The 20,936-nt window shown below is 37.3% G+C and overlaps 1 protein-coding gene across 7 annotated transcripts in view; it reads right to left on the bottom strand.

Moving 5' to 3' along the window:
* Positions 1-4,694: 4,694 nt before the first annotated feature.
* LOC131693026 (guanine nucleotide-binding protein G(s) subunit alpha) overlaps positions 4,695-20,936 on the bottom strand; it is a 57,869-nt gene continuing 41,627 nt past the window's right edge. For all 7 annotated transcript variants that reach the window (XM_058980487.1, XM_058980492.1, XM_058980493.1 and 4 more), the window contains exon 11: positions 4,695-14,819. The gene's annotated coding sequence lies outside the window, so the exon portion shown is untranslated. The remainder of the gene's footprint in view (positions 14,820-20,936) is intronic.

Here is a 20,936-nt window from a genome sequence, read left to right as displayed (position 1 = left end):
CCTTGGGCTTTTTACATAAGAAACAGTACTTTTAATCAGCCGCATTAAGCCTACTTGTGAGATGTTGAGTAAAGTGATATATTTGGGGAGAATTGGGGTAAAACGAATTAAAACATTTTATGAGAGCAATCTTACAATCTGTTTCGCATACACACACACTTACAACTGCATCATGCGAAAATAATAAATTTTCATGGTGTGTGTAAATGTAACACGTATGGTTTTAGCACAATCAGTATGTACCTTGGTATGTACTTATAAAAATTTGAGTGATAATTACGAAGTTCAACGGCATTCAGGATGGCAAAATGATACATAAAGATTCAGTATTTCTTTCATTTTTATTTTCTCATGATTTCATTTACATATAATTAATAAAAATTAATAGCTCTTTTTTTATTTTTCCTTTGTCATATAAACAACCAAAAATACAGTTTCTTTATAATTTGAAACACTAGCTGTTCAAAATTCTGCTCCTGCCTTTTCAGTGTTGTTGTCTTACTATTTATTATGTTTTCTTATTCTCTCCTCTAATTGATTTTTTTCTAATCATTGTTGTTCTAGGTTCTCTGATGGTAGTTGCCCATTGCAGCGATTAGCGTGGTTCCGATTGTTACGATATTCCCCCGTTCAATATAGTATCGACATCTTTGAAGGGTACGTTGCTACGTTTTTTGTGTGTGTATTATTCCATTCAAGTCATTTGAGTTCTAAGGATTTTGATTTATTTTGAATACTACCGGTTTTATCTATGGGTTTGATTTCTATATTTACAAACATTTATATCTGGTTGACCTTTTTTGCTTACTCGGTTTATGGGCTGTTTGTTAGTTTTAGTCGATTATTTCAATACCTAAATATGTTTGATTTAGTGTTGGATTGAGTTTTTTTCATTTTTCTGTTATTAACCGTAAAGCTAAGTGAATCTCACATTTTGGATTTTTTTCCTCTGTCAGATAGTATGTATGCTTCTTTAAAAGTACGATTCTAAACAATTGTCCTGGTTTTTCTCTAAACATTCATAATTGGTTTCCTTTACTTTTTCGTTTCTTTTATTTCATATATTTTTTTATATTCTCTGCTTGAGTAAACCTATCAGCAGTTTTGTTCGCAGTACGGTTGATTTTTCTGGCTTCGGTTACTGATTCGATGCCGTGGATTCACAGTTCAAACCAATCGAAATATGCTCCATGCAATGCTTCATTAGGTAAATTTTCAGTATTTTCTTGAAAAGTTAGATTTTTTTGTTTTATTGAACATAAGCGGTCGAAAGGTATATCACTAAATAGAACAAGGGAGTGTGTAAATATAGCTTCTGTTTTTATACAAAATGTATGTTTAGGGTTTTGGGAACAAGGTCTGAATTCTATGTATAAGCTGTCTTCTGGATTATTTCACTATTTGATATTCAGTGTGTCCACATACAATCAGTAGAAAATATGTTGATACCGTTTCATATTGCACAAAAATAATCACATTTTATACTTGTCTCTAGTACACACGAATTTATCATATTATGCATACATACAATCATTACGTTACGCCCGTTATCAGATTTATTTAGGTTTAATTATTGCTTTTGCGCAAAAATGTGTTTACATTGTAATGCTGCTTCATTGTTAAATAGATATTTATTTCGATCGAACACGGGTTGCTTATTTGAGTGTTCTGACGTTTACATAAAACCCCAAATAATCATCCATCTTGTGTAGAGTAGCTGTAAATGCTCACCTTCTGCTAGTCTTTGTTGATTCTTATCAATATGCTATTTTTTTCTCAAGCTTGTGATTTGGGCTGTACATTTGGTAATTGCTGCAAAATTGAATCTAAAGGAAACAAAGATAAATTTGACTATCAACGTATTACACAACTAAAATAAAGAAGTACGAAAATTTGAAAAATCTCTCGAAGAAAAATTTGTCCAACGGTTTTGAGAGTGTCCCGTACCAGTGAGAAGGAAAGCACGCTCCCTAAGAGAAGAGACGACAACAGGTTTCTTGCTCTTCTTAATTTTATCTACCAGGCCCTGTCGCAATTCCAAAGACAACAAGCATCCATCGTTGCCAAATTCCATTTGCAAGTTTTTCACAATTGCTGAAAATAATTGTACCTCAAATATCCTCTGTCAAAAATTCACAATACTAGCTGCATTTAAAAATTGAATTTTATGTTTATTCGTGTCTCTCTTAACTTTACACGTAGTTATATCGTCATTCAGGGTATTTATTCAATTTGCATAAAATGTTCATGGGTATGAAAAGTAGCCAAAATAAATTCAGCAGCACTGTTTTTCATCCCGTTTGAAAATATTATGAACGCTCTTGGCTGGCAAAACGACCAATCAGAAGCTGGTTCAATATTGAGGTTAGGATTGGATCAAATTGGCTACGCGATTGTCTTCTCTTCTCTTAGGCACGCTCCCACAAGCAGTTGTCAACGAAGCAAGTGCCGCTAATGTGCGACCGCCACAAGAGAAGGAACCTGTGTGCACAGATGTGCGCTTGTACGGTTCAGAAGGCAGTTTTTATATCTTCACATGGAAGGCCCTTTTCAGGGTCGGCAACCATAAAGAATTCATTTGATTATTTTCAAAACGTTGTTCGACCAGTCGTGTCCGATATAAACAGGTAAATAAATTCAATGGACTGATGACGTAAGTTATCAGATTTTTTTTAACGCGAATATCTGTTTTTACTGAACGAAGCCATTCAGTGTCCCGCACAAAAGAGACCACTGGAAAGAACTTGGCTTGGTTAACAAATTCTCAGTAGACTTGTTGGAATGTATCAACACGCTATCCTGTTGAAAGATCGATTGAGCAGATTGAAAACGTCGAAAGTACATCTTGAGACGTTTTTCAAGCAGTACCTGATAATCTTCGCTGTTTAATTGACCAATCAAACTTTTCCAAACCCGCTGCCCAATCCTGCATTCATGTCATGATCTAAGGAATGTGTCTGCACCTATATCAGGCAGATTCTAAAATTATAATTTTTAGCTAAACGATGAGACTAGCTGAGCACTTAATTTCCTCTGAATGCAGTGTTCAACTAAGCCCAACTATTTTTTATGTAGAATAGTTCTAACGTTTTAATATAGGGGTCCTGTTTCAAAATGTTCGGCCGGAATTTTACCCAGGTTGTGTTGAATGAAAACATTACATTTTTGCGCTATTCGTTTGGAAATATGTACAACAATTTTGTAAATAATTCTGAAGAATGTACAATTACTGAAAATAACAGAAATCATGGGTTTTGTGAAAGCAGTTATTATCTGCGCCATGATTTGTCCGCACAATTTTATTACAAGCGACTCTTTGACGATGGAAGTAATGTATGTTTGTTCGATGACGGGCCCCTTTTGATTTCGAACATAAACAGAATCAAGTACAAAACGGGGGTCGTATGCGAGTGCGGCATCGTTCATTTGATACACTCGTGCTGGCTACACCAATAGCTCCTGTCGGCCAAATCCATCGTTTGCTGGGAAAGGGTCACAATACCGAGTGTGTCGGTGCCGGAGATCTCGTCCCATCGGTGATGCCACCAAAGTATTGAAGCTGGTAGTAAACGCTGCCCGTGATAACAAGTATCATTCCCCGCCATCTACAGCTGGCCATTCGCACTGACGAAGGGTTGAACAAATTACTCTCCGGCGCGACTATTTCTCTTGGTGGTTTGTTGCCTAATATCCAGGTCATTCTGCTCCCAAGGAAGACCGAAGCGAAGGTGCCGAATTAAGTATTTCCACAGATAACAGACGTTTAGGCTAGAATAAAATTTCTTCAAAAACCTGTGTAAACTTTCAAATTGATAAACGTTGGAAATCCGTGTTTGACAGCTGCACTCTAACAGCATTATATTGATCACCGCGCCATCTACAAATGTTTGCCAAACGTGGTTCAGTTGTCTGATTTATTCGATATTTCAGTAGCGGGTATTTACACACGATTCAAATCGAGCCTAAAAGTCTGTTATCTGTGTATCTCTTTGTTGGCCGATGATGAAACGATGCAGATAATAAATCAACCCGCCCTTTTCAGGGGGACCATTGCATTCGCATGAAGAGTTTTGAGTTTGAGTTCCTAACGTTTCAATAGAGGGGTTCCGTTTGAAAGTTTTTAGTTTAAAATTTATGTGTCGTGTCTTAAGCAATTAATCCTTTTAAGAAATTGTTTATAACGAAATAAAATAAAAAGGTGTTCTGCGCCTCTTTTTGCTCGAAATAAACCACTTGTACTACTTTTACTACCTAACAACATATCATCAAGAATAAAAATAGCCCGCCATTAGTAACTAAGTTCTTCCACGTCGAACGTCGCCGCGCACGAGTCGAACAACGGATTGAAAACGCTAACAGTTTGCGTTCCAGCTACTCCGCGTGGGCCAACATGTCAATTGCAGATTTTGTTGCATAATCAAAGGAAATTGTATGGAAGAGCGGCAGGCAAGCGTGGTAAACATTTATTCAGCCCATAAAATCAGTGAATTGAAGCCACTTTGCTGAGCTATCAGTTGCTTTTTGCTGACTATTCAGCTGTGCGGAAATTACCGAACTGAATGTAGAGTGTAGGACAAATCGTTCCACTAAAAGTGAATTTTGACAGTCTGCCTATACGCTCTACTCATATGTTTGTTGAGACCTTAAAGTTTACCGAAATAAACCGTATTACCAGCTAAATCGTTGCAAATAACGTAGTTTTCATTTGGAAAATGCTCTTATAAGCAATTAACTGATGCTTGAGAGGAAAGAATGTTTTATTTTTTGTGAAACAAGAGGAAGAACGTTAATAACGTTGATAATTAATTGGTGATACCGGGAATATTGAAAACAGAGCCGGTATAAGACAAAACCGAATCTTGACTCCTGCTGTTTAGCGGGGACTAGAGCGTATGTATTAGGGTGGGGCATTGTTATATGGAAAAACGTAATCATTGCCACATTAACCGAGCACAGCACTTTTTTGGTTCCTTTTGGGGTCCCAAACAACTGTGCTAATTTTGGGGTCGATTGGTGTTGACTCGGCATAGCGCATTGCGTTTAAAATTTATATGGAGATTGGTATGGGAAAACCTACATTTTTGCATTTTTAATTCTACAGACTACAATTCTTCCTGTAATGAGCCAACAAATAGCTAGAAGTATAGTCCAGGATATGTTGAACAACTTTGCCGAAGGATGTATGGTGTTAGAATGTCTCTAAGCCAAGTTATAGCTGTTCAAATTTCGATACATCGAATTAAATGCCAAAAATCATTTTTATTGACAACACTGCGGGTGTACCAATGGTATTTCATATAGCATTCCAAAATAACATTATATATTTTAGTTTTACCACATTGGTATGTTTGGATGAATTATTCAAAGCCTTAGCTCAATTTCATGAGCGTAGGTAGTTGAGCAATAGGGCGTAGTGAGTGGTGAGTAAAGCCGTTGGTCCCCGGTCCATGAGTTGATGGGTCTATATTGGGAGTGTCACCTTTCTGGCGTCGGTGTTTGACCTCTTAGCCGAAATAGGCCGACGGAAAATAGCCCTAGAACTAGAAGAAGATCCTATTGAACAAAAAAAGATTGTAACTGGAATCATTGGGCCTTCCAACGTACTAATTTGAGTAAGCCAGTATTTTAACTGTTTTGGCTTTGGAAGGATTAGTTTTTTTAAAGGTAACTGACCTACGATTGGGTTTTTTGATACATACGTCGAATAATATCCGTGCTCACGAAACCTCCGAAATTGTCGGTGACCTCTGACCAAATTTCGGGTACTAATAATTGGAAACATTCATATTGTACGCACTGATCTCCGCTAAACAGTAAGACTCATTATTCGGTTTGGTCCCATAAAGACCCGTTTTTAATGATCCCTATTTTGACATATCATTGATTATATGTACTGTCAAAACTGCGTTTCTAGCGATATACGCGATTTCTAAAAACATTACGGTATGACAAATTTATTTTTACACGGGCTAGTTCTATGGATATTCAAACATTACTAAAAGTGAGAATTTGATGGACAATTTAATTGTCTACAATTTTGTAGAAAACTAACTACAAATCTTCCGAGAACGATATTATGTGGTAAAAAAATGGTTTGTTTTAATGGAACAGTGTGTTCAGAAGAATTTTTGTTCTGAAAAAGGCCCACCCTTAAGCAGAGGAAACATAATTCCAAAGTCCACCTGATTTTTTAGCATCAATAACATCTTATGAACAAGGAGGTATAGAGAAGAGTAGATAATATATTTACAAAATTGGTACTCTTTTCCAAGACGCTGGATAATATATAAAAAGGGAATAGTTTATTCTGTCACAAATTTAGTCGTTTTTTCGCTCATTCCGGAGAATGGCTGTTGTAATCTTGAATCAATCTCCTCTTCCATCAGCATCTTGTAAGATACATTTGGCCTAATTTTAAAACTATATTTGGGGACGGGCATAGCGTAGTTGGTAAATCGAATGCCTTGTACGCAGCTCACCTGAGTTCGAATCCCACACATAGGGTTAGAGATTTTTCTTAAGAGATTTTTCTAACCTGAAGAGGCGAATGACCTTAAGGTTAAAACCTCTATAATCGAAATAACTATATTTGAACAAACTCGATTAAATCATTTGACTTGAATTCTATGAAATTTAATAGCGTTTTCTTTTTCTCTTAGTGCTACACCCAAGTTTGAATGAGTGTAGCAACGACTAACCGGTGTAGTGCACAGTCAAAACGAAAACCATAAGGTTCAAGTTTTAAGGCGTCATAGCCCACTGTCATAATTCAGAATTCCGGAATTGCTATACGCTGAACACAAAAATCGCAATAATAAATGAGAAATAAATGTTTTGTCTATTGTACGTAAATAGGAAGCTCAATAAATGTAGGTACACACTAAACCAGCAAAAAGTTGTTCAGTAATTTCTTTTGACGACATGAACAGTGAAGTGATATTTTTACGGAGCTATCAGCAAGTTGTTTAAAAAATTGCGGTAAAGTTTTCACTTTTTAGCGATTTTCAGTAATTTTTCGAATAATTTGCTGAAACCCGCAATATTTTTCACTGAATTTATCAGCACTTCTGTTTTTTCGGTACATAAACATTATCCAGTAAAATATTGACTGATTGTTCGGCAAAATTGTACCAACATTACCGAACCTCGTCAAAAACTTACAAAACAGGTACAGCAAATCATCTGTCAAGTCGCCATTTTCAGAGGAAACTGCTGACTGACCAATATTTTTTGACGTTTGGAGAGAACGGATTGCGGAGAGTTCGGTAACCGAATTGTTTTACTGTATTGATTACCGAACGGTTTGCTGTTCAAAACCCCAGCAAAATTTTACTGTACCCAGTAATTCAAATTAAGTGTGTATAGAAAGTAATGTTGCTCATACTGTTACCAGATTCTGGACAAAGTTGCCAGTCTTCTTGACATGTGTTCTTCGCTCTTATCCTCTATTATGCAAATTTTTTTAAACAGATAGACTTGAATTACTTGGAGAATTTACTGAATGTATGGTACAGCACGATTTTTTCTTGTTTTTGTACTGTTGTGATCCGTGTTCGGTGAGTAACGACTCCGAAATTTCTTCTTATGGGGAATTACGAAACTCCCTTTTCCTAAGATTATGCGAATTTTTTTCTTTTGGAAATAAAATGTGATTTGAGTACAAGAAAAAGTACACACATACAATTTCTGATGGATGGAATCTGGGTTGGGTTCAGTCAAATACAAAGTTTTGAATTTAAGCCAAATATATTGGATCAAGCAGATTCTGGTCAGGAAGGAGGGTAATTCTAGATAACATTAGCCATCCCGGAGAATGAGAGAGGAAATTAAAAAGAAGACACGAATAAATGATGGAAAAAATGTTTACAAATATATTAAACAACATCTTAAAAAATGTGAGAATATTGAATAAGTTTCACCAACACTTCTTTCTTCGAGGCACAAATCCCTGACTACATACGGGGAACGTGCCAGTTAAGCCAATATATTCTGATTCCTGATCATTGACACTCAAGAACCGGTGAAATCTGAAAATATCATTTTTCTGGTCAAAAATAGGACGTTGTAAACACTTGAATTCATCTGAATACACTGTTCAACTAAATCAATCCTCCCGCAACTTGACATTTAGCATGAGTTGCTTGAAACCACCGTATTTGAGATGATGTCGCCACCATAGAATGACGTCCACTAATGGTGATACTTTAACTTGCTATAGACTTATCCAGCTGCGTTGGCATTGTGCCCTTTTAACGTTTGATTTAGGAGGAAAATAAATCGTTTACACGGCGATTTGGGAGGAAAACAAACCGCTTAAGCTTAAGGGGAGGGCGGTAGTATAAAAATTCGAGATCTCAGCGTGCGTATTTTAAACGTCAGATATCTCACAGCGAGAAAATATTTTTTTAGCGTCTTCTACGAAGTTTGTTTCCTTTATTTATATTCGAACGACATAATCAAGATAATCAATTCATAACAGCGTAATAATTTGACCCTTTCAGGCCCAACTTTTTTGTAACGCATATATGTTTCTACAACTTTGTATCAAAAAACTTATTTTCATAAAGAATGCTAGAATCTTTTTACCATCCAATGCTGAATACAATTCTAGAATATCTACAACTAGCTAATACCCATCGCTCTTTGCTGCGGCATTCAACGAAATAGGAGAAAAACACAATTTGTTCCGAAGCGCCATCTGGCGGTCAGATAATCCCCAACCAATAGCACACAAACACGCTCCATAACAAATATCTACTACGTATAAATTTTTATGGCAATCGGTTAAGCCATTTAGGAGTCCAAAAATCATATACATACAAACATTGACTTTTATATAGATAGATGGATAGATAGATAGTCCAATTGCATGGAAAACGTAGTAGAAGACAGGATAAATTGATAGAGTTTATCAGTTTTCGATTATATTGCAAAATAACGAAGTTAAACCAACATTTCTATTTTCGTCGTCCACTTAAATAGCCTGGCAGCACTGCTTCATCGTAATTCAAACTGATTAATTGCAATAACTTCAGTTCTAGAGCTTATATTTGTAACTTTTAGTGCTCAAATGGAAGCTAATAGTCACATTTATTGACCTTACTTGTTTTTATGAGCAAATCTTGCCTAAACCAACAGTTATAGCTGTTCAAAAATGTTGTTCATAAACACCATTGGCATGGATGGGATATTGTAAATATGAACAAGTCAATTCATCTTTATAGTTCCTTCATGAAACGATTACAAAAAACGCCGAATGTAAAATGCAAAATCCATGATTTGATTTGAGTGCTTCTGGTGTGAGCCTTTTTTTTTCTCTCGTCACCTTTGAAATATGGTGTGAAAACTATTGTGTTGTGAAGTACATGGTAAAAGAGTGAGGTTAACCTTCCGGCACTCGCGCTAGTGCACTGAGTGCACGTCGCTCTGAAAATCCAACGAAATCGTCTTCAAGTACTAGCGGCCCTTAGTTTAATAAGCCATTTACGTGACCTCCGCAGGGTCGGAGGGAATAAAGTTTGAACTTCTATTTTAGACCCACAGACCTAAAAAAGTGGTTGGATATCTTGAAGTTTTGCAAACGCCGAATTTTTTTGAATGAAGTTGTTCGACAAAGACGCCGTGAAATTAATAACAATAGCCATTTTCTTCTACTTTTTGACCACTCAACAAAATTCAACAGTTAATTAGTTAAAATAGCTATTTCCAAATACAACTACGTAAATTTGTAATGAGCGTGTACCCTCAATTTTCACTTATTTAACTAGGTGTATCTTTGGATTTCTTTGTAATAAAAAACTTATGGCAAGATTTTTGAAAAAAATGTGCTCATGTCCTTCTGGCGCCCTTGGCGAAGTCTCAGTTTTGCGCCCCTTTGATGTTAACTTTGTCATTCTTTTTCAGTTCGACTTTCGAACAATAATTTCGTGTCTACATGGAAATGGCTCCGTTCTCCTAAGGTGGTGGCCACAAAAGCATTTGCAAATGCCAGCAGTATTGTCACCAAATACGCCGCGGTGAACACAATGCCCCCCGAAGAAAAACGTCAGGTGTAAAGGTTTAAAGAATTTCACATAGACATGGGAATACAACACAACATACATTGTATAACATTCCACTAACACAAACTTGAGGATCCGGTGTTTCAGTTCAAAAACACAAAGTTCTTTCGTGAATTTGGAGGTCAAAGTAATGTTACAATGCAGTTTTGCATTGCAGTTACAGTTACAAAATAATTTCGTTACAATGCAGTTACAAAACAATTTCGGTTAAAGTCTCTTGCGGACTACCAGACTTACCATATGTTTGCATTACTATCCTTGGATTTTATTGTATTTCCCGCGATTTCTGTCTCAGCCTTCACACTGTTTAAGTTTTTACTTTTCGATGGTCTCTAGGCCCAGGCATAAACTTTCCGGACCCAGACCTAGTTTCCGACTTCCCGTTTAAAAACATTCATTGAACTCGGTCGGACCATATTGGGGCTTCCTTCGGATCAAAGATAAGTATTCTAAAAATTTCAAAGGAACTGACGCAGACATATTCAACAGTGACAGATATCCTGAAAATTCGGCCAGATAAATTCGAAATTGCAGAATTATTCGCTAGTGGCAACAAAGCTTGTATGAAGGTCTACCGCGTCTACATGTCCACTCACAAAATTGAGATCGATGGGGACCCGATTCGAAATTGTACGTGAATCTACTGAAGCACGGTGTTGGCTGTTTCAAGGTCCTTTTGCTCCCTTGAGCGAAAGTTTTTGAATGGAAACCACAGTCGTATCGGGTGACTTTTGGTAATACATTACGTATTCTTTGTCAAGTATCATCTGCCTGTTGGGATGTTTGTCCCGAAAATCATGAATGACTCTTGCATTGAGATTGCAGAGAAATAGATGTGCCTATTGTGGGGAAAATTCATATGATCTATTTACATACCTCGTGTAAAAACAGCGCCCTAGGAATCCATAGCGTTCCCTTTAAAGACGCTCTAAGCACACTTACAGAAAAAACTAAAAGAGCTACGCCATCCATCACGAAAATCATTATGCTATCTTGAAAAAGTATCACTTTGATGATCCCCATGTGGAGATTAGTCAGTTCAAACAGCAGTTGTGGTTAGAGCCTCACTCAGTTTCTTCTCAAGCACAAACGGCATTAGTTTTGCAACCCTTTGGTATTTACTATCTCTTCTTTTACAGTGTTCAGTTCACTTGAAAATGATACATTATCTTGACTTATTTCATGATTTATCCTCAATTATTGTATAAAGCTTTTGACAAAATAAAATTATCGTTAAAAGTAAATGATTAGGTTGAAAAAAAAATTATACAGCAAAGTAGAACAAGTATCTACCACCCATTTTCCGTATGTGTGGCTGATTAATTTTAACAAAAATAAGACAGCAACCAAACCTTAATCAAATTTTTTTCAGAAAATGGTTTCATCAAACCTTACTAAGCACCCGTGACATGGAAAAACGGCGCCCTTCATCAATATAGTGGATTCAAGATACAAAATATTGCAGGCATAAAATAAATTAACAAGAATCCATTTTCATTAATAAAAATAGAGACAGTGTTCGGAAAATGTGCGAAAAGAAGAATCTCGTCTTTGTCTTAGGTTTTAGGGTGCTTCAGAATTCTTTCGTCAGTTTGATCCGGAATGCACATCAGTTGAAAATCCAATACGAAACGATTTCAAAAAATAATGGTTTGATTGAATTTCACTCTTCGTCCTTCTTTCTATTCTCTCTGGTACTATGTACAAACACAAATTCCACTAGTTACTAGAAGGTAATTCCAATCTACTGTCCTTATTTCGCTGCCGGAAAACAAGGGAGAGATAATGATTTTTGAAACCCAAATGAAGAAGTGTAGACGGCCTTCGGTAATATCTCATTATTTTTGTGTAAAATCGGACTCTCGTTTTTCGTTGGAGGAAGTAGGATGTGTAGATTTCAGATTACAAACTGCTAGGTAATGCAAGTTCTCCGTGTGCACAGGTAATCTCATTTATGCGTAGAACGGCAGCAGTAGTCAGGAATATAACCGACGTAATGGACTGTCAAAATAAACTTAAAAAAACAAGGTACAACAAACCAAAGAAACAAAAACTTGGTTACATTTCCGCTTGCTTTATTTTTCACAGTTTTTGGATTGATTTTTCTCCTCTATTTGTGCGACTTTGTATCTTTCATTCTCTAGGGGTATGACTATTTTCTTTTCTTATTTTTGTATCTTTTTCATTATTTTTCCTCATATTATCTATACAACTATATAAAAAGTTATACACGATTACCTCAATTTACTCTTTCTGTATCCATTCCATTTGCTTCCTATTGTGTCTGTATTTGTGTCTGTGTTTTATTTTTTCTATGCTGCCTATCAATCTCGACTAAAATATATATAGGATAGTTAACAATAAAATCTGGTTTTCTCTGGGAGGGGCTGAGAGAGAGAGTGGGTGATTTTTATTTTTGATTATGAATTCAACAAGGTTTAGCGTTTTTCGTAAACGGGCTAAAATAAATAACAGTATAATGTACACATCTTTTTGTTGTATCTCGTCTCTCATTTTGCGCTAAGATTCTCTCTAGACTACATAGGTGTGTTTGTGTTTTTTGTTTATGTTGGCATAAGTGTAACTTATTAACATTCGCGAAACCTACAATTTCATCCTACACTGGATGGAATTTAGAGATTAAAATGTTAGGATGTAACAAATTTCCTTTGATGTTATCCGATAGCTAAAAGTACTATAACACAAAGATTAAAATAACATATTGCAACAAAAGTTCCTAAGCAGTAGTAATCCAAATATATGCATATGACACGGTTTTAGCGAAAGGTGACGTTTGTGTTCGTTTAAAAATTGTGGGCGACACGATTTGCGCTGCCTGTGATGTATTTCTACGTTCATAGCAAAGCACGTCAGCAAGAAACCACCCTTGGTTGACTCGTGGTGCACATTTTAAAAATAACGTTATATCTAGTAACGGTATTTTCTCCAAGAAAGGGTTAGTTGTAAAAGAGCGTGCTTCTATCAGTTACTACTATTTCAGGTTTGAACTGAAACAGCTTATCAACGAGCGAGAAAAATGCGGTCTATCAGTGCCGTTCTCGCAATAAATCGGGTTACTTTTTTATTTCAAACCAACCTAAACCAGCAGGACGTATCGTCCGATGTTGTTATTGCGTACAACTAAATGTAACGCCGGCAGACCAAATTACTATGTGCTCAGGGAAAGTAAAATGCGGTTTAGTTTTGTCGTGTTATTGTAAACTGTCGGTTCCGAGATTCAGTCCCGCCTATTCTGGAAAAAATTCCTCCGGCTACACAAAACTTATTTAGACACGTTACATGTTCAATGTTGTTGACTTGTTACATTCATACGTAACAAAACTTATTTCATGCTTATTATTTTCCATTAAGCTGCTAATTTGAAAAATTACCCTACTGCTTGCCTACGAGTTTTTGTTTGCCTTTTTACCATTTTCTTTTTCTTTACTATATATGTCACAGGATGAACATAAAACATATACATGATAAATTATTAAATACATAAACAAAAAGGTTTCCCTCGTATTACTTTTTCTCGACTTCAACAATGATGGTAAAATTCTCTAAAACAAAATATATATATAATATATTATTTTTAATAAAATATGTATACAAGTTACAATAATTAAAAAATACTGGAAAATAGTTCTACAACAATAGCGCGCAATAATTTTTGGACGAAGTTAGAAGTAACTTTCTCCTAAACGAAAAGACACTGTTCTAGTAAAGGTAAACCTGTTCGGTTTATCTGTTTCTTGCATTTATATTGTATAGAGTGTAACCTAAATGTATACATGTATCTTTGTATGTAGGTGTTCTGCAAGTGTTTGTGTGTCGATTGTTAAGTTTGTTCTCTTTTTATGCTCTACCCATCCATCAAAAAACTAAAATTAATCAAAAAATTAAAACAGTTCACAGGCTACTAAGACTTAGTTTTTTTTCCTACGCCACTAGCATGACAGCGACACGACTTTCTCTTGTAATATTTTCTATTTATGCTTATACCACGTACATATGTTTGTTTCACCTTTTATTACTCACGGAAAGGTTCATAAGCGATTTGCTTGATTTTGTTTGCGTATGTTCTTTTACTAGTTTTGTTTAATTTCTTCATATGGCGGTGAATCATTGTTGTCCCTTTCGCGGTCTTCATTCAGTATATAAACACACTTTTTGTTTCTTTTCTATCAAACGTTAGGTTTTCTTTTTTTGTTATCATATTTGTTTGCTTTCAATTAATAGTAACGACGACGACTACTGTGTTATTTTGTTTTTACTCTTGCTCAATAGATTTTGTTAACCTTTCTCCGAACGATTTTAGTTTTTCAGTTTTTGTTTTGTTCGGAGAATGATCTGCTTTTCCTCCGGTTGATGATACAATCGTTATTGTGTGCATATAGGTTGTATTTTGGTTTGACTACAAACTTAATTTATTTGACTCTAGTAAACATCTCACCTTCAGAGGCTGTACTTTCCAACACTTCTTCTACCTCCAGCGAGGGTGCGTCTTGATGCGATTGTATGAACGTGTGACTTCAGGTGCAAATCACTGTTGGTTGGTTGGTTTCCTTTTTTCTTTGTCTAGCTGATCCTTTTTGTTTTTCTTTAGTCTGTATAGGTTTTCTTTTTTTGCGATTAATAAATAATCAATATTTTTATTTTTTTATAAAATTAGTAAAGTTTGGCTAGGTTTGATATTTTTACGGTAGACACAACTAAAATGAGACGACCAGGTTGCATCGAAATCGTTAAGTATATCTGTAATTAAAGGTAGAACACAATTAGTAGTCTTTGTGATTATGTAATATATCGCAAGATCGAAATGTTGAATTGTATTCCTTGATACACGGCTAAACCGTTTAAATAAGATCGAAAGTCCGTCAAAAACCGTTGAAATAAGTCCGAAAGTCCATGTTTCGTTAAGGGATTACATTGTCCTACAGTTATTGTACCATTGAACCAAGACAAAAGAGCAGCAGAAGACTTTTCGAGGGAAACATTGATGAGAATTATTTCGAACACGGTCAGACCTCGAGGACGGGTCCGCGAATACGAAAAAATAACGCTATAAATACACACAAAGCCGGCCAAAAGTTGTTCAGTAATTTTTTTCGACGACTTGCAGAAATGTTCAGAATGAATCGCTGAATAACATAGACGTAGTCAGAAAATGAAAAGAAGAGGGGGGGCTTGTGTACTCTCCCAGCTCCTTTTTTTGACTTTTTAATTCGGCTGTATAAACCTGCGTTAAAGATTTACTCCTTATGTTACACTAAACTACCTAAAAAGGGGACTGGGGAGTACACAAGCCCCCCCCCCCCCCTCTTCTTTTCATTTTCTGTCTACGTCTATGTTATTCAGCGATTCATTCTGAACATTTCTTTCAAAGGTACCAAGTCTCTGCGATGACTATATTCTCATTTATTTAAGATTAAAGTATCAGTGTCAGTGGTGTACTGACAGTGTTGGAAGAAATAATAATTTCTGCATTTGGATTAAACCACAAGTTTTAAAATCGTTATGACTATTTTTTCAAAAACTCGTAGCTAGTTACCGTCTTTGACAAAGTTGTTAACCAAGGTTTGAACTATAGTTTTATGAGGTTGGTTTTTCAGATTGAGTGAAATAACAATCTTTATAAACGTAAATGCAAAATAATTGATTTCCCGATATAAAACCCCATAGAAACTTTGAACGAAATGCACCAACCCGTGAAGCAACCGACCGCTTCCAAATTTTGCACATGCATTTGGGACCACGAAAGGAACTCAAAAAGTGCTGTGCTAAAGATGTCATACTCTACTGCGCACTTACCATTCTTCTTGTAAATTCTTCTTATAGACTGGTTAGTTCGACTGATCTGTCTATGAAAGTGCTATCTCTATCACTTGAAATACATGTGTATTGACAGCTCGCAGTTTTGAAATCATTTGCACTTTGAAAGTGCGGAGTCCAGGTTGGTTGGAAGTGCGCAATAAGGACCCTTGATTCTTGGCGATACTTGATTCCTAGTGTGACCATATATGGCGTGTAAACACGCAGCACAGTCGAAAGGGGACTGCCTTCCTCCGTAACCTTTCAATCGACTGTTCCTTCTCCATAGGTTTTCAGCAATTAAAAAGTTTTGAGGATCTGGAAGGAAGAGCTCCGTTAGAAAGTCTTGGTTTGTTTTGGTTTTGGTTCTCCACACACGCAGTTCTTATTACACCACCATCACCGAAAGTTTCATGTTGTTGTTGGAAAAATCCGCAATCCTGATTTGAGTCATTAAGCTATATGCTGTTTTCGATTTTTTCCGATGCAGCTGACGTTAAAGAACTTTTTTTAACTTTTTTGTACGCAAAATAACAAATATTTTTGCCTTTCTCAATAGAAAGGTATTGCAATTGCTCTGAAAACCGACTTTTTAACGGAGGCCCGGAGGGCCGAGTGACATATACCATTCGATTCAGTTCGTCGAGTTCGGCAAATGTCTGTGTGTGTATGTATGTGTGTGTGTATGTATGTGTGTGTGTATGTGCGTCTGTGTGTGTACGCGAACACAATCTCACTCACTTTTCTCATAGATGGATGAACCGATTTTTACAAACTTAGTCCCAAATGAAAGGTGCAACGTTCCCATAGGCTGCTATTGAATTTCTAATGGATCCGACTTCCGGTTCCGGAATTACAGGGTGATAAGTACGAACACGCAGAAAATGTCGATTTTAATAAATTCTGCAATGAATGTATAAAGGTGAAAAATTTTCCAAAATATGACTACAACTGCTTCGATTTGTAGTATTAGGTCACTAACATCCATTCAAAGTCTATTTGGCCACATTGGCCACCATCCTCGGTTCCGGAAGCCCCGGCGGAAGTATCTAAATTCAGAATAACAGTCACATCGGTTTCTCGGAGATGGCTAGACCGATTCGACTAAACTTGGCCTCAAATGAAAGGTATTGCGTCCCCGTAAATGGCTATTTAATTTCATCCCGATCCGACTTCCGGTTCCGGAGCAGGTTGTGGCGTGCGATCACATAGCAAATTGTGATTCAAACCGATACTCCGATGAAAGCAAAAAAGGTAAAAATTTCGCTAAAATGTCTCTCAAACAACTTAAATTTGCTGTTCTAGGTCACCGACGGCCAACCAAACTTTCGTTGACTACATTAACCACCATAGACGGTTCCGGAAGTGCCCGGGAAAAGCGGCCATCTTTCATAACTAGCAAACTCATATCAGTTTCTCGGAAATGGTTGGGTCGATTTTCACAAACTTAGTCCCAAATGATAGCTATATTATCCCCACAGATGTCTATAAAATTTCGCACGGATCGCTTGTATGGTTCCGGAAATATAGACTGAACGGTCCGGTCACACATGAAATTCCCATATAAGCCTGAACTCATATTTTTTTTCAAAGGGGGGACCCCATGAAATTTCAGAAATCGAATTCGTATTTTTGATGCCAAACATCTTTAAAATGCATGAAACGTCGAGATTTTATGTTATCTCGAAAAACATTTTTTTTATAAAAATCGACTTTTTGGGACTTTGCCGATTTCGCACCTTTTTGCCTTTCTCAATAGAAAGGTATTGCAATTGCTCTGAAAACCGACTTTTTAACGGAGGCCCGGAGGGCCGAGTGACATATACCATTCGATTCAGTTCGTCGAGTTCGGCAAATGTCTGTGTGTGTATGTATGTGTGTATGTATGTATGTGTGTGTGTATGTGTGTGTGTATGTGACCAAAAATGTCACTCATTTTTCTCAGAGATGGCTGAACCGATTTTGACAAACTTAGTCTCAAATGAAAGGTGCAACGTTCCCATAGGCTGCTATTGAATTTCTAATGGATCCGACTTCCGGTTCCGGATTTACAGGGTGATAAGTACGAACACGCAGAAAATGTCGATTTTAATAAATTCTGCAATGAATGTATAAAGGTGAAAATTTTTCCAAAATACGACCACAACTGCTTCGATTTGTAGTATTAGGTCACTAACATCCATTCAAAGTCTATTTGGCCACATTGGCCACCATCCTCGGTTCCGGAAGCCCCGGCGGAAGTATCTAAATTCAGAATAACAGTCACATCGGTTTCTCGGAGATGGCTAGACCGATTCGACTAAACTTGGCCTCAAATGAAAGGTATTGCGTCCCCGTAAATGGCTATTTAATTTCATCCCGATACGACTTCCGGTTCCGGAGTTACAGGTTGTGGCGTGCGATCACATAGCAAATTGTGATTCAAACCGATACTCCGATGAAAGCAAAAAAGGTAAAAATTTCGCTAAAATGTCTCTCAAACAACTTAAATTTGCTGTTCTAGGTCACCGACGGCCAACCAAACTTTCGTTGACTACATTGACCACCATAAACGGTTCCGGAAGTGCCCGGGAAAAGCGGCCATCTTTCAAAATTTACGAACTCACATCAGATTCCCGGAAATGGTTGGGCCGATTTTCACAAACTTAGTCCCAAATGATAGCTATAATATCCCCATAGATGTCTATAAAATTTCGTACGGATCGCTTATATGGTTCCGGAAATATAGACTAAACCGTCCGGTCACATATGAAATTCCCATATAAGCCGGAACTCAAATTTTTTTTTTCAAAGGGGGGACCTCATGAAATTTCAGAAATCGAATTCGTATTTTTGATGCCAAACATCTTTAAAATGCATGAAACGTCGAGATTTTATGTTATCTCGAAAAAATTTTTTTTTATAAGAATCGACTTTTTGGGACTTTGCCGATTTTGCACCTTTTTGCCTTTCTCAATAGAAAGGTATTGCAATTGCTCTGAAAACCGACTTTTTAACGGAGGCCCGGAGGGCCGAGTGACATATACCATTCGATTCAGTTCGTCGAGTTCGGCAAATGTCTGTGTGTGTGTATGTATGTGTGTGTGTATGTATGTGTGTGTGTATGTGCGTCTGTGTGTGTGTACGCGAACACAATCTCACTCACTTTTCTCAGAGATGGATGAACCGATTTTTACAAACTTAGTCCCAAATGAAAGGTGCAACGTTCCCATAGGCTGCTATTGAATTTCTAATGGATCCGACTTCCGGTTCCGGAATTACAGGGTGATAAGTACGAACACGCAGAAAATGTCGATTTTAATAAATTCTGCAATGAATGTATAAAGGTGAAAAATTTTCCAAAATATGACCACAACTGCTTCGATTTGTAGTATTAGGTCACTAACATCCATTCAAAGTCTATTTGGCCACATTGGCCACCATCCTCGGTTCCGGAAGCCCCGGCGGAAGTATCTAAATTCAGAATAACAGTCACATCGGTTTCTCGGAGATGGCTAGACCGATTCGACTAAACTTGGCCTCAAATGAAAGGTATTGCGTCCCCGTAAATGGCTATTTAATTTCATCCCGATCCGACTTCCGGTTCCGGAGTTGCAGGTTGTGGCGTGCGATCACATAGCAAATTGTGATTCAAACCGATACTCCGATGAAAGCAAAAAAGGTAAAAATTTCGCTAAAATGTCTCTCAAACAACTTAAATTTGCTGTTCTAGGTCACCGACGGCCAACCAAACTTTCGTTGACTACATTAACCACCATAGACGGTTCCGGAAGTGCCCGGGAAAAGCGGCCATCTTTCATAACTAGCAAACTCATATCAGTTTCTCGGAAATGGTTGGGTCGATTTTCACAAACTTAGTCCCAAATGATAGCTATATTATCCCCACAGAGGTCTATAAAATTTCGCACGGATCGCTTGTATGGTTCCGGAAATATAGACTGAACGGTCCGGTCACACATGAAATTCCCATATAAGCCTGAACTCATATTTTTGCCTTTCTCAATAGAAAGGTATTGCAATTGCTCTGAAAACCGACTTTTTAACGGAGGCCCGGAGGGCCGAGTGACATATACCATTCGATTCAGTTCGTCGAGTTCGGCAAATGTCTGTGTGTGTGTATGTATGTGTGTGTATGTATGTGTGTGTGTATGTGCGTCTGTGTGTGTGTACGCGAACACAATCTCACTCACTTTTCTCAGAGATGGATGAACCGATTTTTACAAACTTAGTCCCAAATGAAAGGTGCAACGTTCCCATAGGCTGCTATTGAATTTCTAATGGATCCGACTTCCGGTTCCGGAATTACAGGGTGATGAGTACGATCACGCAGAAAACGTCGATTTTAAGAAATTCTGCAATGAATGTATAATGGTGAAAATTTTTCCAAAATGTGACCACAACTGCTTCGATTTGTAGTACTAGGTCATTAACAGCCATTCAAAGTCTCTTTGGTCACATTGGCCACCATCATCGGTTCCGGAAGCCCCGGCGGAAGTATCCAAATTCAGAGTAACAGTCACATCGGTTTCTCGGAGATGGCTAGACCGATTCGACTAAACTTGACCTCAAATGAAAGGTATTGCGTCCCCGTAAATGGCTATTAAATTTCATCCCCAACCGACTTCCGGTTCCGGAGTTACGGGTTGTGGCGTGCGATCACATAGCAAATTGTGATTCAAACCGATACCCCGATGGAAGCAAAAAAGGTAAAAATTTCGCTAAAATGTCTCTCAAATAACTTAACTTTGCAGTTCTAGGTCACCGACGGCCAAACAAACTTTCGTTGACTACATTGACCACCATAGACGGTTCCGGAAGTGCCCGGGAAAAGCGGCCATCTTTCATAACTAGCAAACTCATATCAGTTTCTCGGAAATGGTTGGGCCGATTTTCACAAACTTAGTCCCAAATGATAGCTATATTATCCCCACAGATGTCTGTAACATTTCGCACGGACCGCTTGTATGGTTCCGGAAATATAGACTGAACGGTCCGGTCACACATGAAATTCCCATATAAGCCGGAACTCAAAATTTTTTTCAAAGGGGGGAAATTTCAGAA

This window comes from Topomyia yanbarensis, chromosome 3, assembly GCF_030247195.1.
Source record: "Topomyia yanbarensis strain Yona2022 chromosome 3, ASM3024719v1, whole genome shotgun sequence".
NCBI classification, from domain to species: Eukaryota; Metazoa; Arthropoda; class Insecta; order Diptera; family Culicidae; genus Topomyia; species Topomyia yanbarensis.
The sequence above is the reverse complement of the archived record's forward strand: the minus strand, read 5'-3'. Positions and strand labels throughout refer to the sequence as shown.